Raw genomic sequence first — 27,357 nt, forward strand, 5'->3', positions numbered from 1 at the left:
AAGCCTTGAAGAACTAGAGGAGGAGCTAGGAGACAGCAATGGTTGTTTTCTGTAAAAAAAAAAAAAAAAAAAAAAAAAAAAAAGTTTCTGCAAAATCTGCAAAAAAGATGTATCTGCAAAACTGTGATCTCCAAGACATGTAAAATAATCTCTCCATCCTGCTCAGAAATGATTCAGTCTCAGAGTACTGTGTCCAGTTCTGGGCATCATGCTTCAAGATGGCTTTAAATATAGTACATACAAAGTACAGAGATAAGCAAGTAGAATAATCAAAAGTCTAGAAGACATCACTGTGATACAGAGAATGTAGAGATGCAAGTAAATTATTTTGTTTAATCTAGAGAAGACAAAGGGAGACATGACAACAGTCTGAAAGTATGCAATGTCTATAGCAAAGAGGAAGGGAATAACCTGTTCTCTATGTGCATGTGACAAAAAAGACATGTGCCTCACTTGCAAAATGAGACACTGATATCTCCTGATATTTGAATAACTTTCTAGTTATAAGCTAATAACTAATAAGATCATAGTTTATTTGCCTATGGAGGAAGGATGGAGATGGTGGAATCTCCTTCTGTGAAGGCCTTCAGGCAAACATCTGCATCTATGAATATCTGATTCTGTCTACTGGTAAGAGGATTGTTAGAAGACCTCATGAGGTTCTCTCCAGCCATATCTTCCATTAATGTAATTGACAAAATTCACAACTATGTTGAATGAGGGCAAGAGTCTTATTACTGAGTAGGGAAGAGGCAGAAAGGATGAAAACACTTTGTTTTCGAACCTCAAATGGAGCTTGCAAAGTATCGACAATGACTTTTGATTCTTTTGACTGGTAAAATCATAAAAATAAATAAATAAATCAATAACGAAGCAACAACTTTAAAAGAATAAGTACAAAACTGTAATATGACTCTTTTGGGGATGGGTTTTCTTCCTGCTCCCAGTGTCTCCTTATCGTTTTTCAAACTTTTTTTTTTTTTTTTATCTTGAGATGAAAAGGTGGAAATGACATCACCAAAGAGCTTTTTACTTCAAACCCTTGTTGCCAGAATCATTTCAGAACTATTATCTGTTACAGTGATGTTTATAGTGATAAGATTTTTGTTATTTGCTACATCCAAAACCCAAAGAGAAGACCTGAAAACCAGCAATACCCTCTTTCATACTGCACTAATTTTACAGGAATAAAATCTTGCAAATTATTATGGAACTTTTTTTCTAAAGTGAATGAAAATGTGATCTGATTATATTCAAATAATATACTCACATATCTAAGGCTGAGTGGAAGACACTTTTGTTGGAACACTGGGACTAAGCAGGTATATAAAAATACAGAAATGAAAACATAATTTTCCTTTATTACTACAAAAAATAAGAGTCCTATATTGCTTATGGAGAGAGGAAACTGGAAAAAAAAAAAAAAACTGAGAGAAATTAATACAAAAGACCCTAAAGAAATGGAGCCGTCTTGCTCCTTATAAAAATAAATAAATAAATAAAATGGGAAAAAAGAGTTCAGCATGGATCCATATGGTGTGAGATTTCTCTTCTGTGACATTTTTATTAAGGTTATGTATATGACCGTTCATCTTCATTCTGCTGGTGCTAATTGCTGTCTATTGGACCCTTCGCTACTGTGTACAGAGAACACATGCTTCCCCTCGACACTGCCATCGCTGCGGGTGCACTGGATTGTTCTGCTGTCCTCAGATAGGAACCTGCTGCTGCTGCCTGACCGCAACAGCTGGGAATATTCTGCTTTTAAAAGCTTATCTTGTTGATACTTGAGTTGAGCTATTACACAGTGGAACAAGCAAACAGAATGAATGGACCCTCTGCGGGCAACTTATGGTAACAAAAAAAGCTTCCATGTGCTTTTGAATGTGTCTCTTGTCTTGGAATTGACAGTGATGTTTAGCATAGATGTTTCCTGCGAGGAAAGCGTAATGGTATTGAGCCAGGAATGGGCTAAAGAGAAACATGTACAGAAGACATGTTCAGCACTTAAGCTTCTTTGCAACTCTAAGCAACATTTAGCAACCAGTTTTGCAAAGGTCTGCTGATGTGAACAGCCCCACTGAAATGCAAACGGCAGCTTTTTTGTCTAGAAAGGCTACTGCAATTCAGTGTTACTTTTATGCACAAAAGGAATATGTACAGCAGGTCTCTATCTTCTATGGAGCTTTTAAGAAATCAGCCTGAGAAAGGGTTACACTTATTTATCAGCATTAGGTCCATACATACACATATATACATGCAGATCAGAGTACAGAAGCAGCATTCCCATGTTATGGATGGACCACCCAGAGAAATATAGAAATCTATTAATTTTGCTTATCACTTAGTCTCCAATTTAACAAAACCTCTAATACTGTCATGAATTTTTCTGTCATGAAAGAAGTGTTACAATCATCTAATCTGACTTCCTACATAACGCAGATTCTAGAATTTCATCGAGCAATTCTGACTTACACATCCATGCATTTTATGGAACACCTGGAGAAGTAATTCCTATTGTAAAACTTAATATCAGCAATAAGGATAATTATCAGACTCAGTTCATGCAATTAGTGAATTTTAAGCAGTTACCTTCTTAAAACAGTGCCTTTTGTGAATGGTCCTGTGCTTAGCCATGCCTCAAACTACACACCAGTCTCACTACAGACTCCACATGACCTCTAGGCAGGAAAATCTCTCTTCTGAAGCCTTAATGGAGGTGTTGTCTGAGCAAGCACAGACCCTGAATGACACGTGCATTATCCTGTGCATGGACGAACATCTGAAAATTTGGCTCAGACCACACTGGGCAATCTGTGAGAGTTGAACTTGACACCTAACAGCCAGACTCACTTGTAATTGTGGTCTCACAGTGATGGTGATTCTTGCCATACAACCTCAGTTTTAACCCATTAACCTTACTTAAGCGGCCAGTTCTCATTGGCATAGGAGATCCATTGACCTGCGTTTCCTTTTCCAGTATTCTTGACTTAAGGAAGCCAAAAATCCTCCTTGTTCCACTTTCTCATTTGTGCTTAGGAAATTGTTTACAAGGTTATGAAGTAAAGTGAATGAGGATTAAAATTAACTCCACCTTTTTCCCTATTCTATTTTTAAAAAAATCCTATTCCCTTAAAAAAGAATTATTATTCTTTTTCCAAATGTAACAATGTTCTTTCTCGGAGATGTTGATATATGTTGATATATTTGGAAAAAGAATGATAATTTGGAGTCAATATGTAAAGAATTCCTATTTTCTCTTTTTATCACTGTAGTGAAAAAGTGAAAAAAAAAATTACATCTGAAAAAAAAAAATCATTTTAATGGATGTATAGGCTATTTTCACTCCCTGGCACTATTTAATCACTTTATAATTATTATATTTAGTTCATATTTGAAATGAAACTGCTTCCCAAGAAAGGACTGGAAAAAAAAAAAATCTTGGAAACTGAACATAAAGTCATAGAATAATAGAATCATAGAATTATTAAGATTGGAAAAGACCTCCAAGATCATCTGGTCCAACCATCCCCCACCTACCAATATCATCCACTAAACCATGTCCCTAAGTACCAATTATCCTGCAACTTCTCTTCTTATCAAATGCAAATACTTTAATACAACAAAGAACTATTACTTATTTTGGAAACCCTTTTCTGAAAATAACCCATTCCCATGATTTTTATTGATTTCTTTATTTTACCTGCACCTCATTAAGGACAAGTAGCACCTCAGAACGATAGCCAGCTCCAAGAATGAGCTCTCATGTTAGAGAAAGAATTCTGCATAGCATCCCAAGGTTATTAACAACTACAGAAATCATCACCAAAACGAACACACACAAAAAAAGAACACAATACCCAAGTACCCATTTCAACTAAGATATAAACCTGTCTCTGTTCAAAAGGCTTTCTCACTACTTTCTGAGAGCTGCTGTAGGGTTCTGGCCAAATTCCATGTAACACATATTAGTCTGGGGGCTGTGATGCTGCCTGGATGGGGCTAGATGCAGCCCCATTCCACACTTTTTCTGCTACAACCAGTTGTTTAGTGTGCTGTTTAACTTTGGATTTGCTTCAGAATTGGTTGTATTTTATATAGCAAGAGAAAGTGATTCTTGTACTCACATTTTTATTTAACTGGACAAAGCTGTTTCTTTGGACAACACTAAATAATCTTCACATTTTTAGTGACTAAAAGTTCTCCTAAATGTTAATCTTGAGCAATATTTTGCTGTCATTTCCTTCATCTCTTCCTTTTCTTTCTTGACCCTACCATAATTACGTCTTGTTCTTACTGAGCACATCTTGCCCCACAGGGTTGTGGCATGACCAGTCAAATTATTATGGCTCTTTGTTCTCATGTACAAGAAAATAAGGATGCTGTCCTTACATGGGGATGGGAGGACCAGACAACACATTTGGATAAACGCCTTGTCAGCTTGGAAACGTCTTGTGAAATCCTGTTAATGTCTCTCTGCCATGCATGAGGCTTGCATCAAGTGCCTTTTTCAACAGCATCACTGTAGACAACCATTTATCAGGTGTATATTGTATGGCAGCGCGGTGTTTGGAAATTCCATTTGCCATATGTTATTCATGATCCTTGCTCACAGCCTTCATTTGTCAGGGGATTTAGATCTCAGCTGTGTTTAGTTTTTGGGGCTTGAGAACAAGTTGACCCACAGGCAGACACCTAATGATATAATTTGTTCAGTGCAAAAGGTTTGACTGCCCTCTATCAACCTTTATGCAGACAACTCCTTTGAATACAGTAATGGATGACAATATCAAAAGCATAAATCTCGGCAAACTTCAAGGTTTCCTGGAAAACATGACTCTTAAACTTTAGGCACATAGACATTTGGCACAATGTCAGAAACTTTCTGGACTATTCATTTATCCAACTCTGGCCAAAAATAACCAAAGACTCTATGTGTCTGTTGATTTGTTTTGAAATCCATTCAAAACGGCAAAGAAGTTAAAAAGTAAGAGACCGGCAATTGAGAAACAAGACTTCTGAAGTATGAAAGATCCTTTTCTGTATCTTACAACATGTGGTGCTAACAAGCCAGGTCATGTCCCTCATACAAAATGCTTTCTGTGAACTTAGTGTTGTTAAATTATAAGTAGAAAATGGCATAGTTCAGGTTCCTTATGGTTTTAGAAAGTAGTAAACAAAGCCCTTGCTAAAGGAGCTGCATCAGAAGAGAAGAACACGCCGATGACTGTGGGCTCACCCCTGAGGGCAGGACAGCTCAGCCGGGGTAATGGTCTCCTCCTTAAACCTGTCAACTTCAAGGGTCCTTGTTTCTCTTTTTTCTAGCTGCATCCCATTCTTCTCTTAATGCCTCTTGTGTGACACCCCCTGGCCTTTTTCTCTTCCTCTTCTATGTACACTCCTTCTGCTTTCCCCTGCACTACCTCTTCTAGGGGGAGGAGGAGAAACCCATCCTCCTACTCTCTGGAAGAAGACTACTCAGCCTTCCTTTGTCTGTGCCCTTGGCATGCATACTGCTCATCCTTCTCTCTAAGTAGGGAGAGTGGCCAGGAAAAACGGCAGTACTGAACTCTCCCCTCCCATTTTGTTTTTCAGTCCTTTCCTTGCCCTGCCTGAAAGGACTTGTTGCAATGTCAATGAACGTCCCCAGCCACACCCTTGATAGCACAGAAGAGCAGTGTTGTCACTGGTTGGTTTGACCTCAAGCCTCCCATTACTATTGTGTTTTATTTTAAATTATGAGGAAAAGGGAGGCAAATGAAGCTTTTTTGATTTTGTTGTTTTGCTTTGTTTTCTTTTGTTTAACACAGTCAATTTAGGCAAATTTATTAATACCACAGTCACTCAGCATCTCTTTTAACAGCTTGAGGTTTTCTTCTTTAAATACTTCTTCACTCTCTTTCATTCCAGAATGCAACAGGAGTGATCAAGAAAAAATGGCAATTATTATAACTTGTGAAAAATTCATTTGCTTTGTCACAACTTCATGATATTCCTCTTGTTATTGAATAGATGAAGGAGTAACACTATTTTACATCTGCAACAGTGTTTTTGATCTTTATCTACACAAAAAAAAAAAAAAAAAAAGAAAAAAAAAGAAAGAAACAGGAAAGAAAAAGCCCTTATTTCTGTCTAGAGCCCTTGGATGCACTGCATAGCCCCTGTAATAGTGTCAATAACAGTAATAATACTACAAAACATAGAGCATGTTTTTTTCTTTCTTTCTTTCTTAAAAACAAACAAACAAAAAAAAACAACGACGACAAAAAAAAAATAAAAAATGGCACAAGTGCTTCCAAAGAATTAAAGAATTTGTGGCAAACTGGTGGTCAAAAGGAATGGCATCTTCAGAGTTCCAGCTGCAAATGTACAGATGTAAAAAAGTCCCTCTCTGAAAGCCAAGATGCCTATGAAACAGAAAGGGAAACATGCTCTGCTCTTGGAGAGAAAGTACTCTGTATCCTGTGAATGTTGAAGTATGGCTTTACCTCTCTTGTTCCTTAAGGGAAATCATACGTTTTTCAGTGTGACTGCTGTATATGCATGAAATAGAGGCAGAAAAGGGAGGCCAGCTGGCTATGAGGCATATGTGGTGAAGAAGTAAAAAAGACAGGAGTTGAATGGATTAGAAGAAGATATGGAATGGAGAGGAAAAGTAGGCAGCAGGTTTTAACTTTCAGAAGACAGGGCAGTAACTCCCAGTCTGTCCATAGCTTGGAGACTGCTGTGTCTGTCTCAGAATTAAGTGTTCAGTATTGATGAAGAGATTCTGTCTTTGAGGTCCTGTCTGTTTGTTCCAGATATAGGAGCTCTTTTTATTACAATGCAATAAAAAATGCTTATTACTTCTCCCAATAAAAGGTGCCTAATTTTTTAAGCACACAACAAAAAATATTTCAATAGACATGCAATGCCAATAAGCATGTATGCGATACATTGCTACTCCTACTTTTCCACATCAGGTGCTTACTGAAGCTGCTACACCTGTATTAACCATTCATGAAAAAAGCTGGACTTGCACATGAGTGTGACATCTTCACTAAAGAAACGGTCTCATGCATTGGACCTAGAAGAAGAAGCACCCTGTTACCAAACAAGAATATCCATTTTGCTGTGTGGTCCTAGGTAATTAATTTAATGAAACCCAGGTTTTGAGGTGGGAAGATAATGAGCCCATCAGCCATTGTGAAGATAAGTCAGTTGTCAAATGCTATCAACATGTAAGCTGCTAATTAAGACAAAGAAAGAAAAAATAAAAACATAATTGTTGCATTTTCATATTTGAGAAGGAGAGACACAGGGCTTTAGAATCTGGCACATCTGAAACTACAGAATATATGTGTAGTTTGGCTTTGCTCAGAGCACAAGCTATCTCAATCTCCTTCCATGAGTTATTTGGCAGACCTTCTTCTCCTGCCCCCACAAAACTGCCAATTTTCAACGGTAAATCTCAGCTCTAAATACTCCATCCTAATTCTAAATCCAGGCCTGATATAAATATTAGTTTCCTTCAGTGGACCTATACTGGTTTCTACCAGCTCAGCACCCAGCTCCAAGTATTTCCACATGAGCGTTGTTCATTCTGGTTTGACCAGCCCTTGGAACCCTTACTAATTAAGCAGAGTGATGAGTTGCAGTAGGCATGCCCTGACTTCCTTATCACAAAGGAAAAACTCCTTCTTTTCCCTTCAGATTCCCTGTACAGTTTGGCAGGACCACTCAACCATTTTTCTTTTCTCATCTTGAAAACCCCTCAAAGGTAGAGTATTGTCAGGCAGTTTCATGTGTTACAGGAAACCTTTGCCAAGAAAGTATATGATTTTGTGGTAATTGGTTTTGCATTGAAATGTTTCTCCCTCAGCTAATTTGTGTCAGGGCAAAAATGATGTATACTGAGGGGATCTGTAGGAGAGCAGTGGCCATTAGCCTGTTCTCCTGTAGAAGGTTCTGGTGCCTTCTAGGCACCAGATAAAAGAGAAAAACTCGCTGAGAAAATAAATTATTTGTTCTTGCAAATGTGAATGTTAAAGTTTTACAGTGAAGCAAGTTGAGAGCTTAAAAGATCTTGCAGTCTGGTTCATGAAAGCTATTAGAAGGTCATATTCATTCAAGATTTCAGACACTGAAAACTGGTGGAATGATGCCCAGAGGCAAAAGGGATTGTGCTTTTTGCTGCTTATAGGAGAGGTCAGGACAGTTTCTGGCCCTGTCAGTGCTTTTTTTGAAAAGTCAAGTACCTCTACCTTCAAAGGGAAATGACAGAATTTTACACCTGAAAACCAGTATAAATCAAAAGACCAGAGAACCCCGTTCTACAATAACCTTCAGGGAACCTCAAAGTGAAGGGAGTGAGCACTGTGAAAGTAGAAGCAATAACTGACAGAGACTAGAGATAAGTATGGGTCTCCTCAGCACTGCTCTGGACTCAGTCTGGTTAATAGACTTTAAGGGTAAATGGCCTAAAATCCCCTTGGGTTGTGGTGTATTTGCAGTTCTAAACAAATATTTACTCAGTCTTGTCAAGTTCTTTAACTCTTCACGTATGTATCCTCACACAGTGTACAGCCAAGTCAGTGGGAGTTGCCAGCAGAAGACTGATAAAACAAAGGAGCTCATTTTGAACATATATTTATATATGCCAGGAAAAGCATAAACTTTCCATTTCATCCAGCTTTTATTTAACAGATTTGGCATCTTTGGGCTAGGGTCTGTAAATTGGCACACCAGCACTGTGATCAACAGACCTGAGCCAAGAAGTTCCTCTCAGTAACATAGGCTTTGGACTTTCACCTTTCGGTGTGTGGTTACCATTTTTAGCTTCTAACATCTACTGTAAGAGCAGCACAGTGAAGTCCATCAAATCTTCCTTAATTCTTGAATTAGCCATGATTCTTACTTTAGCTAAGAACTATTATGTCATGACAAACAAAAATACTGTAAACATTCCATTATGAAATAATCCATAGAAAAACATATGAAATATTTTAGAAAAGCCAGAATCATCCAATTTTAACACCTATACATTAAATGAGAATGCCTAGAAACAAACTATTACAGTGGAGCCAAAAAAAAAAAAGAAAAAAAGAAAAAAAAAGAAATCCTCTAAAAAAAAGATTCGGTAAATAGTGCCCTACCTTAAAAATCCAAATCTGGGAAGAAAATGAGCATTGGGAAGGCTTGTTTCAACTGTCAGGCACAAAAGAAAGTCAGCACTTCAGCTGGTGGGAGGATTCCATACCAGAAAGATATTTATTTTTCTATGTTCATATCTACCCATTAATTCAGTTGGATGTTAATTGAATGTGCTATGAAGAGATGAATGTATTATGTGCTTAGAAAGTATCTGTTGACCACTAGTACCTTTTGTCTAAACAAAAAACCTTAACTTTCCTCAGTTTTTTTTCTGATTCATGCAAAACCAAACAATTTTGTCATTCAGAGGTCTACTGGGGGAAGGAAACACAGTGAGGTAAATCCTCGGAGCAGTGACACATAGTAGTTTACAAGCACTGTTACTAGAGAAATAAACTATGGGCATTCTGTATCCTTCCAAGGAAAGCTTGAAGTGTATTCCATGGGACTGATCAATGTTTTTGCTATGTCTTCTTTGATACAGAAAGTTAAGCTTTTTTTTTTTTTTTTTTTTTTTTTACCCTAATTCCTCTTCTTCTTGTTGATTAGGCTAATTGTGTTGGAAATAGCAAGGATCAAGCATACAAGGATCATGCTACAGAAGATGTTCTTCTTCCTGTTGTCTCTGAAGGCAAACAAGAAACAGGATACACACATTGGCTTTGCATGTGCTTTAAGCAATGACTATAGGCACTCTAGGAAATTCAGATTGGACTCCCTCATGAAGAAGACTTTGAGTAGGCCATATAATAAATGAATAAATGGTGCTGGTGACTATAATTTATTTAGCCTCCCATTAAATCTATGCACAGGTATTATGTGATCAAAACCCACTGAAAGAATCTCATAGCATTTGTAGCATCTAGGGAAGCCCTGGAGCATCTAGGGATCTCCTAGAGGAGACCTTTGGGAAAACAGGGAGGATGTGTGGGTGACAATGACATGACTGCCATTCTTAAAATGAACACTCCTCCTCTCAGGGGGAAGGCATATAGCCAGCACACAGGCAAGTAACCATAACCACATCCCTCTAATATCTTGGGCAATGTGGATTTTTTCCTCATGGCCTTCCATGATCCTCTGTATCCCCTGTATGCTCAAAATTCTCCCTCTGCTGCACTGCCAGGCAATGCGAGCATGGAGGGCTATGCCTCCTCCAGCCAGACTGAAAGGAGGGGAGCAGGGAAGGTGAGGACAACAAGCTGATACAGGGGAAGCAAAGGAAAACAGAGGGAGAGAGATGTGAAACCTGATCCATCTAATAACATCAAGACTGATAGTGATTTTCCACTCTATCTAGTAGGTCAGATGATCTTATAGTGCAGTGTTAGAGAGAAAGAAGATGGAAATATTTTCATTTTCTCTCAGAGTCAATATTTCCCTAGCTGGAAATTAATCAACTTGAAAAGAAGTTTAAAGGGAGTCTGTCAAGGTTTATTTAGGCTTCAAAATAACTTTTTAAAACACTGTCTTTTGTTGTTGTTGCAGGTTTAGAGGTCAGAGTTTCCCTCCACAGCATTCTTCTCTTGACAAATGATCTTTGCAGCAGCTAGCCAGGTATTTTTTTTTTTAATTTTTATTTTAAATTGACTTCTTGTGTGTTCTGCCATAAGCAAAATGTTGCAGATACAGTGGAAAAGGTAGAACTTCCACAGTCATCTCTATTTATGTCTCATGAATCAGACAAGATGTCTTTCTTTTATCTAATTATTTTTCTCTTAAAGGATTGCAGCAGTGAATCTTCATTTAGCAACCTGCCGCCTGGTTATAAAGCAACTAGATTTTGAATTTAGGCAACACCTTCTGAAGTTACTATTATTAACTCCTGGAAGTCTACAGCAGAATGCCTGGCTTAATGGCAGCTGGCTAGTACCTGTGGATGTACAGAACATAGAAGTTTGGCATCTGGCAACCAGTTATAAATTGCAAGCCAAGCCTGAAAGAATATATCTGAAGAAAGTGTGAGAAGCACTTGTCTATCTATAAATATCTTTAATGTGTTTTCAGTAGACTCTTTGCTCCTTCCAGACATCCAAGAGTAAAAACACGTACCAAACCAATTATCTACCCCATCAGCAGCATCTAAGCCGGGTTACTCAAATTTTGGGGTCTATTATACAGCTGCTTTTAGAAGCACCTGGATCTAAAAGGCATACCTAAAGAAAGCATCAAAAAGAGCAGTTTTCTCTCTGCCACTTTATTCTTGAAGATGAATCAGATTCTGATTCTGCCCCACACAGCAGAACCAGTGGGGAAGGGAAGGGAAGGGAAGGGAAGGGAAGGGAAGGGAAGGGAAGGGAAGGGAAGGGAAGGGAAGGGAAGGGAAGGGAAGGGAAGGGAAGGGAAGGGAAGGGAAGGGAAGGGAAGGGAAGGGAAGGGAAGGGAAGGGAAGGGAAGGGAAGGGAAGGGAAGGGAAGGGAAGGGAAGGGAAGGGAAGGGAAGGGAAGGGAAGGGAAGGGAAGGGAAGGGAAGAATTCACCAGAAGGGCTATTGAGATCAACTAAGGGAGGAAAAATTGGCTGTGCCTCCATGTGACTTAACAAGAGCAGAAGGCAGGAACTTCACTGAGGGCCTGTGACTACAAAATGTTATTTCTTCTTATCATACATCAGAACACATCTGTAGAAGTTTCCTGGCTGAGATGCCAGATGTTTTGGTTCCATTTATCATCATGCATTGATTATTTCTTGTTTGTGTTAGGCTTGTTTATGGTTTTACATTTTGTTTCTCTGTGACAGCTTTAATTATTCAGCGACGGGCACTTGTTATTTTGCTAGACATTTTTAATGGCCTGCTATTATACTCAAAGAGAGCTTTGCAAGTTAGTAATAGTAAAAATATTAATGAGTAAACAATGTTTTAACCCCAGATATTGTTGCTGCAATTTTTTGGCACTCCATACTTAAGGATAGCTTTCCTTGAAAATTCACCTATGAACTACAGATTTTCATCCATGTGTATTATAAATTTGGTTCACTAAAAATGTACCAATCTTATAGACAGTGGAAGATAGGATTTTGCCCTAAGAGGAAACTGTAGCAAATCACTGTGACATTTCTTATCTGGAGCCTCAGAATCAATCTGGTACACAACATGCCTCCCATACTGCCAGAGACTCTCTCCCTTGGTCATAGCACTGTGCAACTTCATACAGGTTAATATAAAATTTGTTTTCTACAACTGGAAGCCACTGTGTTACACCAAGGTCGTAAAGTTTAATCTACCAAAATCCAGATACACACAAGATAATTGCATGCCCTTCCAGGTGTCTTGTTTGTTTTGTAAACCTTTGCCTATCAGTGCATTACTGGCACCAGTCAAGGAAAGCTGTCTGATAGATTTTGGCAGAGCATTGCCCATGTTCCCTGAGTATGCTCAGAGGGACTGGATAATGTATGGGAGGGCTGTTTGCCACAAAGCACCGTTATGCTACCAGGAACATAGTTCAGCCTTTCTGCAACTGGATGTGGGCAGGGAAGGGTGAACTGGGGAGCAGGGGAAGGGTTGAAATGGAGGACCAGACTGAGTTCTCTGGAAACGAGCGATCACAAACCATGAATCATGGAGGAACTGCAGAGCCAAACGTTTGGATGAACAGAGCCCTTAACAATTAATTAATTGTTGACTTTTACTGCCTGTGCTGCAGATGTGCTATCATTTCTACAGAGCAATCCCTCACCAATCTCTTTAAGTTGTTTACAAAGTAACTGGTAAATGAAAAAAAAAATTGTATGAAAGTTGCTTCCACACATGCACAGATGTGTAGGCGTGCACACAATGAAAATAGGAGAAAGGTTGAAGACTGCATGATGTTTGATTTTATGAGAGTTTATGAATGTCCCTTGGAAAAGATTTCATGTCTTTTTCTCTCATGCTTCCTGGATTTTGATGTTTCTCATTAAAAAAAAAAAAAAAAAAAAAGGCAGAATATCCCTTCATTTACAAAATGAGTTGGATTTAACTCTATAATTTGTAAATATTTATACATATTTCCAAAGAATACATGGGCTGAACTGCATTTTTTCCTGATTACTTATATGCCTCAATATATCATCTTAGCTCCCACATCTTGTACTTGCAAAACTGAACTTGCAGATGAAAAGTCTTTACAAGAAGTTGACAACATATTGGCACAATGTTGCAAGAGAAATAATCTAAGTGGCATGCAGTTCAGAAACCTGAACAAATGTGATGTGAAGCTATTTTTAGTTATGTTTTTTCAGGTCTGTGACAGCAAAAGACCTTTCTGACATTATACCCAAGTTCTACAAGCCCTTAATATGCTTAACATGATACATTATATTCAGAGATAAAGTTGTCCCACCGCATTCAGCAGGATTACTCTTGTGCAAAGTGTCTTTAGTAATAAAACTCAGGTGATTTGAAACTTATACATAACACAAAGTTCAGAACAGTCATTTCATTTTTTTAGTATATTTTTCTTTCATTTATATTTCCTATGCCACCACAGCATTGAGGCATAAATACCTTTTTAAGCTTGTAACACACTAATGCAAATTAAAAACATCATAAGCAATGAAATGAGGAACACAGAGATGCCCAAAACTCTTTGAAAGGGATCTGAGTCAGGTGTTCAGAATCAAATACATTACGTGTGCTCGATGCTGGATTTGCACCCAAGCTCTGTTACTCGAGAAGATATCTGCTTGCCGTGCTGGGTAACCTCATTGTAAGATCTTAAGGCACTTAGTACATTTTTCACTGAGTCACTCTGCAAATACTTCTGAGCAGATTCAGTTGTGTTAATCAAAGGATTTACTGAAATGCAAAATTGTTTCACTTTGATTTTTGCTTCATCAACCTATAACTTTTCTTTCACTAAGGGTTTTCTATTTCACTGCAGTCTTGTGTTTTTCCTCACTCCTAGTCTTTACAGGGTATCGGTGTACACATGCATAAGTGCAGGTTTCTATTAGATTACTAAGAAATGGGTAGAAATTGAAGGAGTTTTGGCTATTTGGCTTAAGAGATATTCTTAGGGCTGACTGAAAGGAGGTGTGACTTAAGGAACGATCACAACATTTGGAAGTCAAATCATATTTGCTAATTTGGAGATAAAAATAGAAGCAACCTACATTTCTAACCACTTCAGAGAATACCAATAATTATCTCCCTTTTCTCCCTCCTAGCACAGAGGGGGGAACATCTCATGACTCACCACATTCATTTCTGCAGCTCTGTACTGCAGAAAAAGTTCATCAGTGTTTGTAAGATGTTTGTGGTGACCCCTGGGATATGCTCTCATAATGAATTTCAGACTGTCTACCCAAGCCTTTAGACTATCTGTCCAATCTTGCTGAATTCTTAACCTCACACTTCCTCCTACTGCAAGTCCTTTTGGGAGACACTGGATACTCGGGATGAAACATTTTAAAGCCAGTGCCTGCATCCTTGTCAGTACATCCAACACAAGACCCCACTTTGTTGTTTGTTTTAGTGTAAATCTTTACCCTGTTCACGTGTGCACAGGAAGTTTTTTTTCTTATGGATTGTAGCCCTGCACTTGAGAGAAATCTTCCTTCCTTTCTGCTTTTCTGGATGCTCTTTTTGGTGCAGAGAGAGAGAGATAGACAGTACTGCATAAGAGCAGTTTCAGATTCTTTTTCACTGGAATACAAGGAAAAAAAATATTTTTTTCTACTACTATATTCACCCCTAAAGTCACTTATAATTAAAATGATAATAATAATAACCTCTGCATCCCTACTTCCAGAAAACCAACTTTAGTAAGCTGACCTAGTGAAACTGGAAGCCCTAACTAACCCCTTGGCTGATTCATGATTTATCTATGCCAGGGTGAAGTGTTCCACATATTAGCTGGAAGAAATGAGGAAATATATTTCTTGTTTGTAATCTTGATGAATAGTTTCTAGATTTATTTACTTTTTAATGCTCATTTTAGTAATTCATTATTTTGAAAACCTTTTACATATATTGCTCTGAAACTTCCAATGAGTTATACATTTGTGAAAGAAATGCTGCACTAGTAAGAAAAGTTAGAAAGAAAATTCCTTTAAAAAAAATAAAAAAAAAATATTGATTCCATTTGACCAAACAAATGAACACCAGTGCTGGACAAAACAGATTTCACATAAAATGAATTAATGTTGCAGGTGGTTTGCTCTCGTCTTACTTTATAGTATATTCTTATTATACAAGTGTCTTATGAAGGGTTAATGGGCTTCTTCAAAACCATGCCGGTGTAACTCCCTCCTGAACCCAAAGCCAGCGAAGAGGAGGGGAGTGAATGAGAAGGAAAGGTAGGTGACCTTGTGGCCTTATGGAGAAACACTCATGGAAATGATTAAATGATTTCTATGCCTCTTTTTCTCTCATGGCTATTAATAAATAGTCTTGGAGCACAGACCATGATCCCCTGATTTCAGCAGTGCTATAAACAATAGTAATCTGCTTGATAGACTACCAGATTTTTGAACCTTTAGGAATGTTGTGTCTCACAAAACACTGTTATTTTCCTACAGAAAGTGTAGATTTGTATTGTCTCTACTACCACTTTTAAAGCAAATGGTGCGGTGAGGAAGATGATAATGCTGAATGAACCAGTATGACATTGAAGTCATTATCACAAATCAAGTTGCATCTATTTCTGGGTGTAAAAACTAGAGTTTCTCAGTATAGAAGGGGGGAGGGGGTGTGTGTCTCAAGCCATTATTTTCAGGGAATGCTTTGCTACCTGATACTTAAAAGGTGGTGGTTAATAACACTAAATCTTTCTCATTTAATCAACTCTGAAATAATAGGAAGAGAAGTTTAGACATTAGGAGGAGCTTTTTTTTTTCTCCTTCTCTGAGAATAATGAATTGATGAAATGACCTCAGGGGCAAAGTTGTTAGGACAAGGCAGAAGGTCAGTCAAGGAGCAATTAAATGCTGTCCTGTGGGAAAATGGCAAATGCAGTCCCAAAGAGCAAGCTGAAGAATGACTAAGGGTTACAGAGAGAGAGGAGGATGACATCCCCCCTGCCAACACTATTATGTAGTCTCATGGTCTTCTTTCAGGAAGAAGCTACAGAACAGGAGGTCTATTAGGACTGTAATAAATACTGAGTTATCAGAGTAAGAGGAAATTTGGATATAAACGCCAGATGGATTTAAAGCACACGCTCATTACTCTCACCTCTCACAAACTGTGTAATAAGCCAAGGCACATGGTCCTGGACATTAGTCAGCTGTAACTGTTCACTTTAGCATGCCACAAGCAGGCCCCTGCCTGCGGACACTTGGTCTGTCTCAGTCCCCTCTGTCTCAGCAGCCATGCCCGTGACAGAATCCAGAAACCCAGAATTAAAGAGGTTAGCGTAGTGGCAGATACTGCTTCTGCTGCAAGGGAAAGACTACATCAAGTCACTTTTACACTGAATTTGCGTGCCCTGAGTTATATATCTATGCTGCAGTAAGGAGCTGGTACACGAGCTGTACAGACAAGGTGCAGGAGGACTCTGCAGTCTGTGTCCTTCGTGATGTAGCCACACCTGTATTAGTGAATCAGTGCCAGCAGCTGCTCCTGCATGCAAGTCTAGTCAGACAAGATGCTGTTAGGGCAGTTCCTGACTATTTGGGGTTCTGGCCCAGCTAAATTATCCCTTTCCTCTCTTCTTGGAGATTACTTTGAAGCCAGCATGCCAGATAGAACTCCCAGCTACCCTGTTTGGAGCGTAAGGGGGTCAGCTCTCTCAGTGCATGCTGTTGGCCACAATGCCAGGCAATGGGGCTGTGCACTTTTAATCTACCTGTACAAGCACAGTCAGAGACTCTAGGAGATAAGACATTATGAATCCTGCTCTAAAGAAGAGATTAATCTCAGCAAGAATTGAGAGGGTACTCTGTCTCTTTGTAATGAGACAGGATGGAGAAAAGCTTCGTCTCATCTGGATTTTTATTATTTAAGGATTCTGAAACACACGCAAATCTTTTGGTCTGGAAACTCTGGTACCGTCTTTGAAATAAGTCATACCTGGACCAACAGCCGCACCGCATTACTTTAAAACAAAAGACTAGCAGGATACTTTAGAGCAAGGATAGTCTAGCCAAGAACCACCACTGAACCATCTCTAGGTGGACAGCAAGTCTAGTTGCCTCCAGCCACCAACTCAAGTTAAATCCAGAAACCAAGAATTAGGTTAAGAGAAACCCGCTGTTCATGTAAGAAAATGCACTTTCATTAACCCTCAGCCCAGAATAAATGGCTGTGACAGCATAATGCTTGTTATGAGCTCCAAAGCCCACCTGAGAGAAAACACAAACACTTGAGTAGTGTTAAAAATCCCTTCCAGGTTCTCAGTAGCACAAGAACACGGAAGAGAGAGCAAGGGCTAGAGCCACCTCCAAGCACAGCTCAGGAGACCTTCCTTTGTTATCTTCTATTTTCTTTCTCTACTGTGTTTCTGGTGAAGTACACATCAGTACCACATTACTACAACCTTTCTACATCAGACTGCCCTGCTATCACATCCACCTATGACCCAGAAAATCCTACTTAGAAAGGTTTATCTTCATACTTACACACCTATATATTAACTTTGCAATGAGCCTTCCCAATGGTAGCCCTTACAGATTTTGTAACTTAAAACCAATAAAAAAAAATCTAACACTATGAGTAGCCAACAAACACATTCAAACTCCCCGTATAGTCTAAGTCCCTAAAAAGTCCTAAACAAGGACCCCTTAAAAAAAATAAATAAATAAATAAATAAATAAATAATAAAACAGACTTGTTCTGTCAGTACTCAATCCAGTTTTGTCTATTTCCTTTTCCTTTTTCTAATTCTCCTTTTTGCCCATTAGCTGGTCTTGTTAGCGTAACATGACCCAGCTGCATCTCCAGCACTACAATTTAACCCCACTTTGTCTGTCTCTGCACTTTAGCATGTACAGCAAAGAGGGCAGAGGCCTATGGATTGCTATATAGACAGCCATATTTGCATTTGCAATTATTTAATGTCCTGAAAGTCTGAGATAGTTTCCCTTGTACTTTAGTATACATAGGAAGAAGAAAAAAAAATACTAGTCAATCTCAACTGTTTTGAACCACAACCATGAGAGCTGGATACTGAGCTAGCCAGTATTTGCAAACAGGCTAGTGACATTGTCAAAACCAGAGTAACTTAATTGCATATTTAGCTGCTTGAGGTTATCATGTATTCAGTTTTTTTAGTCTCAATGTGCTATTCTTTTGTTTACAAATTTTTGCCCTTGTTTCTCTATGTTTCAGATTTAACAAGTAGAAAAAAAAATAATAAATAGTTATTAGAATATACTTGGACAGTATATAAATATTTTGTCCTTCTGAGACTTCACTAGGAAACTTAGGTCCAGCTAGGCTCTTTCCTGGAGGAACCTTTTGAATGATTGCTTGAAGTAACCCTGGGTTTAAGAAGTTATAATTGTATTGTAGCCTGTCCTACTTAAAGGATGGGGAACTGAACATTTCACATATTAGTTTAAAGTATTGACCTCTTCTGATACCATTCTTGCTTTATTGCAAGAATTTTAATAGTAATTCAGCAACAAATAATATATCAAATATATTAGATACCTGCATAACACTTTGTGAACATAACAATTGAGTAATTGAATGAGGTGAGATGTGAGTTTTCCTGTGGTGCAAGTATTAAAACCAATCTCAGATTCTTAAGGGAAGACACAGGTAGTTACAGAATTTGGAAATCTCTACCACTGAGTCACTGCATGCCCTAAAGTGATTAATTTTTGGGTGCAGTGATCATGTAATCCCAATTCAAGCAACAAATTCTCTGGGTTCTACTATTACTTCAGATAGTATTTTTTATATTTTTTACAGTGCTAGGATTCTATAGCACAGTTTAAGAAGCAAACTGAACAAATCCAGAAATATATTCTTGACCCTGGGGGTGTTAGTTCAAGCTCCTCGTTGTGCAGTTTCATTCATCTGCTTAACTGGTAGGTTCTGAAAGTTCATTTTTGCCCAACATGATGCTTCTACCATGCAAAGCAAATACAGGTTTTAACCAATACACTAATAAGATAGCCAGAGTTATGGCTTGAACTAAGCTCTGACCAATGATTGCTGTTTTGGAGACTGGTGTGTTTGTAACCATCAGGGTAATTGAAGACAGGTGTTATTTCCAGCACTCTTCTGCAACCATTTGGGCTGAACATTCTCAAATTATTCTGAAACCTAGTCAATGCAAAAAAATAAATAAATAAATAAAAATAAATCTCTCTTGTATGGGTCCTGGCTTGCTGATTTTCAGGTATGTGGATTTTATTTTTTACATTTTTCCCTTTTCTGCACTGTACAAAATGAACAAGAAAAAAAAAATCATATAAACAACAAGGGTTAACTGATCATCTTAACATGTATAACAGAGATTTTTCTATACACAAAATGCTCTCAAATGTATAGTACAAAGAATTTAAGAAACAGAGAAAGATATTTCTTAACTATCTAAATTATACTTATCAGCATTTTAGTTGTAAGATAAATGTTATGTTAGTTATGTTTATCTTGTGTCCTAGATAACTAAGGAGTTATACTAAAACCTTCAAATAAACTAAATTTAATCCCAATCAAAAAGTCACGCTTTGAGTCAGATGTGATGTCAACTTTGAAATAACAGTGTTTCGTTATGAGGTATTGTTTATGTTTTATAGAGTTCATAGGATCTTTGTGAAAGCAAAAATTATGAAAGTTTCCTTTCTGAAAGCATTTATTTATATTATATTAATTTAAAGCTAAGCTTTTTGTTGCTTTCTGCTGCTCATTTCATCAAAAAGAACAGCATGCTCTGATTTGAACAACAGAACTACCACATTGCCCAAAATGCAGGCTCTAGTTTTCCATTTGGAATGAGCAGGACAAAGTCTGTTGCAAATGTACTTGTGCAGAGATTTAATCAGTTCTTTCCTTGGAAATGATGAAGAAAAATATTCTCAACAAAGCTAAGATACAATGTTAAAGTGTGATCCACCCACTCACAGCTGCCTTTTAAACCATTTCCAGTCTAGAAGCTACTGTTCCATTGAGTTAGCATGACTTGATGCGAACTACTTTTGTTATTTGCCATTTGTTGTTTGTCCTGAATTGGAAAAGAAGGGGAATAGTTGTAGCCAGTGGCAACTACCCCAAAGCATGCAAGATCACAGTACTGCCACTGCCCATACATTAATAAAAAAATTACTGTAAGGAAGGACTGGTATGGAACAAAGTGTTTACTTGACTTTCCAACACAACCATCAATTTAGACAGACCTGAGTGTTAGTCAGCAGCAGCAGCAGTGCCCAAATGGTTGTGTAAAGTGAAGTACTTAGAGCAATTTCAGAAAAAAACAAACCTTGAAGAGACAGCATCCTATAAGTTCCCACAGGCAGAATGATATTATATGCTACATCGTATGGTATGACAGGCTTTGGCCAAAGAATCCTGGAAGATCAGCATTTTTAAATTATTATTATTTTATTTTAATTATTTTACTCCCTGTTTCTCTGTCCTTCTAGGAACAGCATTTCAACTGCCAGGCACTGGCATTTTCATTTCTCTGCCAAGAAATGCCCCTAATGAGGAGCACAGAAATTAAAGACAGCTCTGAAGAGCTAAAAAAATAGGTGAATTCACCTTAAGTATTTGATGAAGTTTGTAGTTGACTGGGACTTTTCTCTCCAGCCTAGTTCATCCTGCTCAGGAAAAACAACGTGTTCGTTGTGCTCCCTCTGACCACCACTTCCAAGAAAGTGAAAATTAAAAAGGCAACAGCATCCTCAAAGGGAGGACCATTACATATTTCTGGCAGTAATCTGCTTCCAGATTGCATCTAGTTTTTAAGGATTTTTAAGGGCCAAGAGCAAGGGGACTCCCAGATCCCACATCAGTTCAAAGAGTTAAAACATTCAGCAAGCTAAACTCCTTGCTTTGGCATGTCTATCAAAGTCTTTGAGCCTTTAATGTAATTGAAAACAATTGTCCCAGTGGGGAGGTCTAACACTCTTACCAGTTGCAGTTAAATGTTTGAACTGCCTGAGAAACTGGAGAGGTTATAAGAATTCAAGGGTAAACTGCATGACACGGTTCTGGTGATAATAATGTTCCAGAATTTATATTTATTAATATTGCCTTCTTTCGGTCAGACTCCCACAGGAAATCCTGAGGAGTACATGTCTCTGGCATGTTTTATCTTAGATAGTCCCATCCTTGCGGTATTGCGTGCTGATAGCAGGACAGAAGAGTACCTTTGAAAATCTCTGGTCTTTATAGAAGCTGCGGATGACAACAAGCAGGACCTTCAACACTCTGGGAAGACAATCCATCTACTTTCTTTAGTTATCATTAAAATGTCTTTTAGACATAGGTCATAACTGGAAACCTATAAAGGATGTCTGTGTATTAAGCACTTCCCACAAAGCCCAGTCCCTTGCGATTAAAATTTATCACATTGTTCTTCTGGTTACAAATACTGCTGATATGTGTCATTACTGCAGAGCACTGCTCATAACATTTTGACTTTACTCCAAACATTTTTTTCATTCTGAGTTCCCATAAAGAACCCACTCCTGAAGTTTTTAAACGCACCCATTACTTTCAAGTTTTTAAGCTTGTTTTAAAGGTTATTAATTATTTTATTTTTCTGTTAAATGTTCACTTACACTGACAAATAGCTTGATGGGAAACTTCATGTTCCCTTCTGTGTTCCCTAGGATGTCACAAAGAGCAATTATGGTGCATAAAATCATATAGACTTATCAGTTTATATGGCAGTTTATAAATACTTCATTTTATTAAAAGCTCTGTCTTGACTGAGACTAGTGTCACAAACACTATATTTTGTGGTGTTCTTTTTGAAAGACTTGCTAGATTTGCTTTTTAAAATTTTCAAACAGGTTTTCTAATTTATGCATTAATTGGTGAAGAAACAGAGAATAATTACTGTTATACTCTAGCTTCCTTGCTAGAGTAAGCCTTTTGCTGTGTGAGATGCTAGATCTCTAATCTTCGGCAGCAAAGGCCATTTTTTTGTCAGTCTTTATGAAGAGGCTTACAACATCATACCACATGTAGCTTTTCTGTGTATGTACATATGTGTGTGTGTGCCTCTGCTACCCTCTTGCCCTTAGCTGTTGATCATCTTGTTCAATTGTAACCAAAATTGACTGTAGAACAGCAGTCACACAGATTAAGAAATTCAAATAAAAACATGTTTCATGAAAATAGGAGTCTAGATAGAGAAAAAAAAAAAAAAAAAAAAAGCATTTATACTGTTCCTGAGGACAAGGCTGACTCTTGACCTTGGCTCTGGTGGGACATCAAAGAACCCACGTGAGAGCCCACTTCACAACACAAACCTTTGTTCTCGCAGCCACTCCTGGATCTTCTCTATCTGCGCAGCTGGAGCATGTACAGAAGCAGCACCATTGTTGCCTTCACATGGTTTGTCCTGCTGGAGAAAGAAGGGAGTATTTTAGTTCTGTTTACTCCATCAGTGCAAATTTACTTAACTGCAAAAGTGGGTCAGATTTCTACACCCACACTCTAGTATTAGACCAGGTTAGGCCTGGATGCATCTAGCATCCAGACTATGCTTCTTTGCTGTTCGAAGCACAAATCTTCAGCAAGCCATTCCTGTCCTAAGTTCATAATTGAAGCATAAATATCGGAGCTTGTGATCAGAATTACACATCTGAATCAGCTGTGTTTGGGAAATCTGCTGGTGTGTTTCAGGTGGGGATGTGGACAAAATCCCTTGGTTCTTGGGATATTTTTCACAGCCACCCTGTGAAGCATAGCTGAGTTTGGCAATGAACAGGTATGGACAAAACAAGGATTAATACCAAAAGGTAGTGTTCATTTCAAAAAGTATCATTTTGCAGGTACGAACAAAGGGAGGATATGTGAAGATCTGATGGAGAAACTAAGTGAAGATGACCTTATTCTGGATTCAGTACTCACCATTTTATTCTGGGTAGTACTATAATGAATTTATTTCTTAAAAAGTTAACAACTTTACTTGTTGCATTAGGTGTTTTGTTTTGTTTTTACTCTGTGTCACTTGCATTCTCATATCTGCCACTTGCTGTCCCATTCATGTTTTCCTACTTCTTGTTTTTCTTCCTTCAAGCGAAACAAATCATAGTTGCCATTCAAACAGACATCTTGTCCTTTTGTGCAAGCTGGGTAGTAATGTGTGTGGGGAAAAAAAAACAAAAAAAAAAAAAAGCTGTAAATGACAAAGATCTCTGCTCTGTTTCTCTGATTACACTGGCAAAACAATATATTTGAGAAATATAGGGGGGAAAAATGAAAAGCAAAAGATAAAAGCTCAAAACCAAAGATAAGCTGTGCTTTCAGATATCTGAGCAGAGAGGAAACTGGCTCTTTCTGCATCTTTGGATTTCATAGTATCCTAAAACAAACAAGCAAACAAAACCTCTTCACTTATACTCAGAAAACAGACATTCCCTCTCCGTGTTCCCAGATGGCATCATAGCAATTTCTATAAGACTAGTGAAATAAAAATTCTTTTTTTTTTCTTTTTTTTTTTTTTTTTTTTTGATGTGTAAATATGCTGAACATGATCCAAAAACATTCAAGTCCCTCTGGCAGCTCTGCCCATGTCTGCAGTGGGCTTTGGATCAGACTCCACAGGATAGACAGAGGCAGTCAAAAAGAAATTATTTTCTCCTGTCATACACTCTTCATAGCAGTTCCCACAAACAAAACAGCTCACCTCCTATTTTGACAGAAGACCTGGAAACAGCATGTAGTATTAGTAAGCCAGATGATATAAGGTGCTGGATTTTGCCCTTTGATACATTTCCAGCAAGAATGTGTTGGTTCCCTTCCCCTAAACATTTTTGGATCACTTTCATGCAGAATTGGGGGCCTTCAGAGGGACAAGCAGCCCCTTTCTCTTTACACTGAAGGTGCTTCAGCAAGATGGCTGTGGTGAGCTCTGTTGAGAAATACGGTGGACCGTCCCTTAGGGACAGCTGCATGACGTGAGGGCCAGGATGTCCAGGCTTCAACTCCATACAGAAACTCTAGGGTCTCCCAGTGACTCAGACTGAAACAGGACTGCATGAGAGAGAGAGAAATAAGGTGGATGTAAAGAAGAGAGAAACTCTGATCCAGGCTCAGTTGCATGGGGGCCCCCAGCACATGAATACAAAAATTCCACTGGCCTTGTGATGTTTTGAAAAGTAAACTATGGAAGAAAGACCAGAAACTTCAAAGAAATTCCTGATTTGGAAATTGTCTGATGTAAAAGGTGTTAGCATAGAGGAGGGTAGAGAAATAGCCTGTTCTCAAAGGCACTCTACGAGAGGTCAAATGTTGGTCTGGCTCATATGGCCATTTTTTCCAGTTGTACAGTATATTGTGTAAACTAAATATAATGTAAAGATGCAAAAGCTTCCAGAAATGTCATCTTACAGACATTTGCTTGGATGCAATCCATGATTATGTGAAAACATTTACTTTGAGATCTAAAAGCCATGGGTTACGTGGGTGTTCTGTACATTTTACATTGGAACTTATACTATAGAGCCAGAAAAGACTGAGAGTCTTAATTTGAAGTGACTTCCATTGGTATACTAGCCTGTGTTGTACCCAAATGTAAATGCAGGTGAGTATATGTGACAGAAGGAGATGATAGTTCACAACCTACTGAAGAGAAGAGCCAGAAACCTTTAACGTGGCTAGGACCTCAGTTAAATCTCTGCTGGCAGTCGTATGCTTGCAGTTGCCCCCAAGAATGGGTTACTGAAAAATCTTTAGACCAAGATGCTGACATTTTTCTGACTTGTGAACTGTTCAGCTGGTCTTACCAGTAAGTTTTCAATTGACAGGATGTGATGTTAAGTTCAGGTAAGGTGGTACCTTGCAAGGGATGGAGACGAGGAAAAGTCTGTTTAGAGAGCACAAATGAGAAGGAAAGTTCTTGCATTATGCTATTATGTTGCAGCTCTTGCAACAAGCATCAAAACAATCTGCAATACAGATTTCTCTGTTTCTTAGTGTTAAGCACACACTTGTGATAGGCTGCCCCAAGCATCCATGCTGCAGGAGCAGCAGGTCACAGGGAGTGATGTACATATGTACCAGTACTCAGTGACTCATCTGACTCTACTTTTGACACTGTTGAATTTCTCACTTATAAAAGTATCCCTTTAGTGTTTATAATTATTTTTATATTTAATAAAAGAAACAATTAAGGGGCTATCAACACTGTGCAGTCAATACAGAGATGCCTGCAGAGCTGACTGTACTAGTTCCAGAACTGCAATCTGTACAGCCACACCGTTTAAACCTCATTAGATCACTGTGGGTAAACTGAGTCTCCAGGAACCCCACCTAGTCTAATTATATGGAGTTGCACTGCTTCAGGTAACGTAACAATTCTCTTGTATCCAGATGGAGGATCTGCAGTACCTGGTGTAAGCATGCCTCAAAAAGTACTCAGTAGTCTTCAGCAACTGGCCAAAAGTTGACCCTGTCTCTCCTAGGGGTTTGGTTCTCAAGTATCCTTAACAAAACCATGCTCACAGACTATCTGCACAAGTTCTGAGGAGGCTGGTCCAGTAAGTGAGAGTAAAGTGGGTTTGAAAGCAGTTTGAATTTTTCTGACATTCTGAATGAATACCAGAGGTGCCGGGGAGAGGGCATCTTCTAGCAAAGCATATTTCATCATTACACTCTCAACCTGGAAGCAGACTGCACTGCTGTGCAGTCATTGTACCCAGTTGTTGCATGGAAGAAGTAAGCATCGAGGGTTCTGGCTGTTCTCTGAAAGAGTTCAAATATAAACAGAATTTCCAGAACACAGATTTTTTGGAGCAAAAAGCGCAAAATAGTAACTGTTGAAAATTGAAACCAGTGAAAGAAATCAGAGGATAGAATTAATTAACTCCCACAAAATAGCCAGAAATCTCATTTGGGTGAGGTTTTGCAACCCTTTACTGGTGGTGTCAGAGCAGCTGCGTGTGGGAGAAGCTGCTACGCAAATTGAACCCAGGGGCTTGAGTCCTGGCCCTTTGCTATCTACATGCTTGGGACTGTGAAGCTTTAGCAGGATTCAGACTTTTCCAGGCATCCGGACACAGAGCAGATTCCAAAACTGCAGTCTCAATATCCTGACAATTAAAACATGAAAAAGGTCACATTTAATCTATTTATAGCAATAATCATCTAAAAAGGTCAGGAGTGAATTTTGGCTCTCTTCTAATCAAAAGATTTTTACCATTTGCTTTAGCAGATGGGAATTCACACAAGGAACTTATTTCAGCTTAAGAAAGATAATCACATGGTTTGGCCAGTGCATAGTCTTTTTCTTAGTATTATTTTATGCCAAAATAAGAAGCAGACAGTTAGAAACTGGAACTTATGCATTTTGTTTCTTTCAGCATCAGGATACATATCTTCCAAACCAAAACCTTTTCCTTAGACCAGTCTAAGGAATATAAAATCAATTAATCAATGACCCAATATCTTTCCTAATATGGTAGCTGGAATTTATATTAGAAATATGAATTTGGCCAAATAGCTTTTCTCAAGCTGATGAAATAGGTGAAATAGCATATGACAAAAATCAATCACCTTTTCAAATGCTGGCTGTCAGGAATTCTTATTCACATATTACTTTCCCTTAAGAAATTTCGTCTGCATAACAAGTCTCATCAAAGGCACCTCTGTACTTACTGGTAGTTCCTGCGCTATGCTATGTATATTTGTTTGTGGAGAAAAAGGTCAAAATTCAGTCAAAACTCAAAGTCAATGCTTTTGTGCATTAACTACTTATATTTGCAATGCACTAGAGCAAACATTGTTTACTTCATGTCCTAGGAAATGGGTCCTGGATCTGTGCTGGAGGCTGTGTGAAGATTTAATCATAACTGTGAAAATTGGCAGTGTGAGTGTGCCCTTTCATTTATTGAATGCATTTGTGACAGAGAAGGGAAAAATAAAAACCCAACTTGCAAAAGTAAATGAATTCCCATTATGTTCAGGTATATAGGGATTCAGTTTCTAAAGAGTATTAGAGGACAGCATAAAACCTATACTGAGACCTTTGCAGAAGAGGACTGTTGCTTTCTCCCATTTTGGTTTCGTGTATGTGCAACCAGAGTCTCTGTTATACCAACCTGAATTCTCTTACTGTCGCAGCACCTTCAGGGTATTCTCATTTGCATGCTCTGGTAATGACCCTTTCTGCTTTAG

This window comes from Netta rufina, assembly GCF_964035555.1.
Source record: "Netta rufina genome assembly, chromosome: 3".
Lineage (NCBI taxonomy): Eukaryota > Metazoa > Chordata > Aves > Anseriformes > Anatidae > Netta > Netta rufina.